Here is a 6000-nt window from a genome sequence, read left to right as displayed (position 1 = left end):
CTCTTGCACGTTTCTCTTGACCTCCTGCCTCTTTCTCTTATACATCTCCCAGTCATTTGCGTTATTTACCTACAAAAATTGTCGAAACACCTCTCTTTTCTCTTCCACTAATAATCTTAATTCTTCATCCAACCACTCACTACCTTTTCTAATCTGCCCACCTCTCACGCTTCTCATCCCACAAGCTTCTCTAAATACATCCCATTCTTCTCGCACTCCCTGTGCGTCCTTTGTTCTCACCTTTTTCCATTCTCTACTCAGTCTCTCCTGGTACTTCATCACACAAGTCTGCTTCCCAACCTCAGTTACTCTCACCACTCTCTTCACCCCAACATTCTCTCTTCAATTTTGAAAACCTTTACAAATGTTCACCTTTGCCTCCACAAGATAATAATCAGACATCCCTCTAGTTGCACCTTTACGCACATTAACATTCAAAAGTCTCTCTTTCGTGCGCCTATCAATTAACACGTAATACAATAACGTTCTCTGGCCATCTCTCGTACTTACATGCGTATACCTATGTATATCTCTCTTTTCAAACTATGTATTCCCAATCACCAGTCCTTTTTCAGGACATAAATCTACAAGCTCTTCACCACTTCCATTTACAACACTGAACACCCCATGTTACACCATTCATTCCCTCAACTGACACATTACTCACCTTTGCATTCAAATCACTCTTCAATATAACCCGGTCTCGTGCATCAAAACTACCAACACACTCACTCAGCTGCTCCCAAAACACTTGCCTCTCATGATCTTACTTCTCATGCCCAGGTGCATATGAACCAATAACCACCCTTCTCTCTCCATCCACTTTCAGTTTTACCCATATCAATCTAGAGTTTACTTTCTTACACCTATCACATACTCCCATCCCTCCTGTTTCATGAGTAGTGCTACTCCTTCCCTTGCTCTTGTCCTCCCACTAACCCCTGACTTTACTCCCAAGACATTCCCTAACCACTCTTCCCCTTTACCCTATGGATGGGGGAGAAAGAATACTTCCTATGCATTCCTCACGTGGCGTAGAAGGGCGACAAAAGGGGACGGGAGCGGGGGGCTAGAAACCCTCCCCTCCACTTTCTAAAAGGGGAAACAGGAGAGATACAAGAAAGAAATATGAAAGTCAGTTCATTTACAACAAAGAGACGTAGCAAGGACGCCATTTGCTAAATAAGTGATTGTCCAAGACTGACAACCACCGTATCATAAACGTCTGTGAACAAGAAGGTGAATTATTTACAAATTTTATCAACAATAAAGTTATCCAATTTGTATATACCTTCACTAATGTTATATTGTCATTTCATTCTGTTTCTTAGGGCATTCCGTATTTGTAGTATAGAGTTTATTGATGATGAGTTTTAGAAGATATTTTTTTTCTATTGGATCTATGTTAAAGTACCCTAGATCTTTCATTGATAAATACCTTACGTTAACAAAGAAATCATTTTATAGAGTTGAACCCAAACCTTCCATTGACACCAAGAAACTTTCACTTCTCCCTTTTGATAATAATTTTACTTTACTTCTAAGGTTGCATAAACCTTTTAATGTAAATGTTGACTTCAGCAACGATAATACTATAAAGAATATATTGATCAGGAACTCACCAGAAAACTCTCCAGGATACATCTATATAGTGCCATATAGAAATTTTGATAAGTTTCATGTTGGTCAGATTGGTAAGGATTTTTCTTCTAGTCATAAGCAACAAAAATACAGTATAAGAACAGGATAAGAATCAAATGCCTTGTTTAATGACGTTAAAAACTATGATCAATGTACTGACTGGAGTAATGCCATCCCAGTTATTAACTTTAACTCCAGTACCACGAGAAATATCATTGAATATTTTATTATTAAACTCACAAACACACCCGAAGGTCTATACAAATTGGATAAGTTTATTGTTGATAAAATTTGTAAACAACTCACATTCCTGTCCACATAATAAGTTTACGATACGCTTGTTTTCTATCTTGGACAATCACTTGCTTACCAAATGGCGTACTAACTACGTCTCTTCTTTGTATATCAACTATCTGTTACACTTCGTTCTTGTATCTCCCATGATGTTGTGATTATTACACTAAAGTGCACTTGGAAATTTCTCGTGTTTCATTTTACCCACTGACTATTAGGAATACACTTGATTACGCGCAAAATTGTGATCCTTTCCAAAATATATATATATATATATATATATATATATATATATATATATATATATATATATATATATATATATATGTATATATATGTATATATATGAATATGTATATATATGTATGTGTGTGTGTGTGTGTATGTGCATATGTGTGTGTGTGTGTGTGTGTGTGTGTATATGTATATATATATATGTATATTATCCCTGGGGATAGGGGTGAAAGAATACTTCCCACGTATTCCTCGCGTGTCGTAGAAAGCGACTAGAGGGGACGGGAGCGGAGGGCCGGAAATCCTCCCCTCCTTGTATTAACTTTCTAAAATGGGAAACAGAAGAAGGAGTCACGCGGGGAGTGATCATCCTCCTCGAAGGCTCAGAGTGGGGTGCCTAAATGTGTGTGGATGTAACCAAGATGTGAAAAAAGGAGAGATAGGTAGTATGTTTGAGGAAAGGAACCTGGATGTTTTGGCTCTGAGTGAAACGAAGCTCAAGGGTAAAGGGGAAGAGTGGTTTGGAAATGTCTGGGGAGTGAAGTCAGGGGTTAGTGAGAGTACAAGAGCAAGGGAAGGAGTAGCAATACTCCTGAAACAGGAGTTGTGGGAGTATGTGATAGAATGTAAGAAAGTAAATTCTCGATTAATATGGGTAAAATTGAAAGTTGATGGAGAGAGGTGGGTGATTATTGGTGCATATGCACCTGGGCATGAGAAGAAAGATCATGAGAGGCAAGTGTTTTGGGAGCAGCTAAATGAGTGTGTTAGCGGTTTTGATGCACGAGACCGGGTTATAGTGATGGGTGATTTGAATGCAAAGGTGAGTAATGTGGCAGTTGAGGGAATAATTGGTATGCATGGGGTGTTCAGTGTTGTAAATGGAAATGGTGAAGAGCTTGTAGATTTATGTGCTGAAAAAGGACTGATGATTGGGAATACCTGGTTTAAAAAGCGAGATATACATAAGTATACTTATGTAAGTAGGAGAGATGGCCAGAGAGCGTTATTGGATTACGTGTTAATTGACAGGCGTGCGAAAGAGAGACTTTTGGATGTTAATGTGCTGAGAGGTGCAACTGGAGGGATGTCTGATCATTATCTTGTGGAGGCTAAGGTGAAGATTAGTATGGGTTTTCAGAAAAGAGTGAATGTTGGGGTGAAGAAGGTGGTGAGAGTAAGTGAGCTTGGGAAGGAGACCTGTGTGGGGAAGTACCAGGAGAGACTGTGTACAGAATGGAAAAAGGTGAGAACAATGGAAGTAAGGGGAGTGGGGGAGGAATGGGATGTATTTAGGGAATCAGTGATGGATTGCGCAAAAGATGCTTGTGGCATGAGAAGAGTGGGAGGTGGGCTGTTTAGAAAGGGTAGTGAGTGGTGGGATGAAGAAGTAAGAGTATTAGTGAAAGAGAAGAGAGAGGCATTTGGACGATGTTTGCAGGGAAAAAATGCAATTGAGTGAGAGAAGTATAAAAGAAAGAGACAGGAGGTCAAGAGAAAGGTGCAAGAGGTGAAAAAAAGGGCAAATGAGAGTTGGGGTGAGAGACTATCAGTAAATTTTAGGGAGAATAAAAAGATGTTCTGGAAGGAGGTAAATAGGGTGCGTAAGACAAGGGAGCAAATGGGAACTTCAGTGAAGGGCGTAAATGGGGAGGTGATAACAAGTAGCGGTGATGTGAGAAGGAGATGGAATGAGTATTTTGAAGGTTTGTTGAATGTGTCTGATGACAGAGTGGCAGATATAGGGTGTTTTGGTCGAGGTGGTGTGCAAAGTGAGAGGGTTAGGGAAAATGATTTGGTAAACAGAGAAGAGGTAGTAAAAGCTTTGCGGAAGATGAAAGCCGGCAAGGCAGCAGGTTTGGATGGTAGTGCAGTGGAATTTATTAAAAAGGGGGTGACTGTATTGTTGACTGGTTGGTAAGGTTATTTAATGTATGTATGACTCATGGTGAGGTGCCTGAGGATTGGCGGAATGCGTGCATAGTGCCATTGTACAAAGGCAAAGGGGATAAGAGTGAGTGCTCAAATTACAGAGGTATAAGTTTGTTGAGTATTCCTGGTAAATTATATGGGAGGGTATTGATTGAGAGGGTGAAGGCATGTACAGAGCATCAGATTGGGGAAGAGCAGTGTGGTTTCAGAAGTGGTAGAGGATGTGTGGATCAGGTGTTTGCTTTGAAGAATGTATGTGAGAAATACTTAGAAAAGCAAATGGATTTGTATGTAGCATTTATGGATCTGGAGAAGGCATATGATAGAGTTGATAGAGATGCTCTGTGGAAGGTATTAAGAATATATGGTGTGGGAGGAAAGTTGTTAGAAGCAGTGAAAAGTTTTTATCGAGGATGTAAGGCATGTGTACGTGTAGGAAGAGAGGAAAGTGATAGGTTCTCAGTGAATGTAGGTTTGCGGCAGGGGTGTGTGATGTCTCCATGGTTGTTTAATTTGTTTATGGATGGGGTTGTTAGGGAGGTAAATGCAAGAGTTTTGGAAAGAGGGGCAAGTATGAAGTCTGTTGGGGATGAGAGAGCTTGGGAAGTGAGTCAGTTGTTGTTCGCTGATGATACAGCGCTGGTGGCTGATTCATGTGAGAAACTGCAGAAGCTGGTGACTGAGTTTGGAAAAGTGTGTGGAAGAAGAAAGTTAAGAGTAAATGTGAATAAGAGCAAGGTTATTAGGTACAGTAGGGTTAAGGGTCAAGTCAATTGGGAGGTGAGTTTGAATGGAGAAAAACTGGAGGAAGTGAAGTGTTTTAGATATCTGGGAGTGGATCTGGCAGCGGATGGAACCATGGAAGCGGAAGTGGATCATAGGGTGGGGGAGGGGGCGAAAATCCTGGGGGCCTTGAAGAATGTGTGGAAGTCGAGAACATTATCTCGGAAAGCAAAAATGGGTATGTTTGAAGGAATAGTGGTTCCAACAATGTTGTATGGTTGCGAGGCGTGGGCTATGGATGGAGTTGTGCGCAGGAGGATGGATGTGCTGGAAATGAGATGTTTGAGGACAATGTGTGGTGTGAGGTGGTTTGATCGAGTGAGTAACGTAAGGGTAAGAGAGATGTGTGGAAATAAAAGAGCGTGGTTGAGAGAGCAGAAGAGGGTGTTTTGAAGTGGTTTGGGCACATGGAGAGGATGAGTGAGGAAAGATTGACCAAGAGGATATATGTGTCGGAGGTGGAGGGAACAAGGAGAAGAGGGAGACCAAATTGGAGGTGGAAAGATGGAGTGAAAAAGATTTTGTGTGATCGGGGCCTGAACATGCAGGAGGGTGAAAGGAGGGCAAGGAATAGAGTGAATTGGAGCGATGTGGTATACCGGGGTTGACGTGCTGTCAGTGGATTGAAGTAGGGCATGTGAAGCGTCTGAGGTAAACCATGGAAAGCTGTGTAGGTATGTATATTTGCGTGTGTGGACGTATGTATATACATGTGTATGGGGGGGGGGTTGGGCCATTTCTTTCGTCTGTTTCCTTGCGCTACCTCGCAAACGCGGGAGACAGCGACAAAGTATAATAAAATAAAAAATATATATATAGATATACATATATATATATATATATATATATATATATATATATATATATATACGAATAAAGTGCATATAAACGCGCACCTTCATAGAACATACAAACCTCCAACAGCCAGGATCGAACCCGGGGCCCCTGTGCAAGAGGCAGGCATGCTAACCGCTAGGCTAAGGGACTGTATTATAGGAAACAACTATTCGAAATACTAAGTACTCGAATACCCTTCGTCCCACAATGGTGAGCAACGGGGTCTATACTGGTTATTTCCGAACAGACGCACATAGCCAGCTGATAGCGTTTTACTGA

Source organism: Panulirus ornatus, chromosome 12 (genome assembly GCF_036320965.1).
Source record: "Panulirus ornatus isolate Po-2019 chromosome 12, ASM3632096v1, whole genome shotgun sequence".
In the NCBI taxonomy this organism is placed as follows: Eukaryota; Metazoa; Arthropoda; class Malacostraca; order Decapoda; family Palinuridae; genus Panulirus; species Panulirus ornatus.
Note: the sequence above shows the minus strand (reverse complement) of the source record.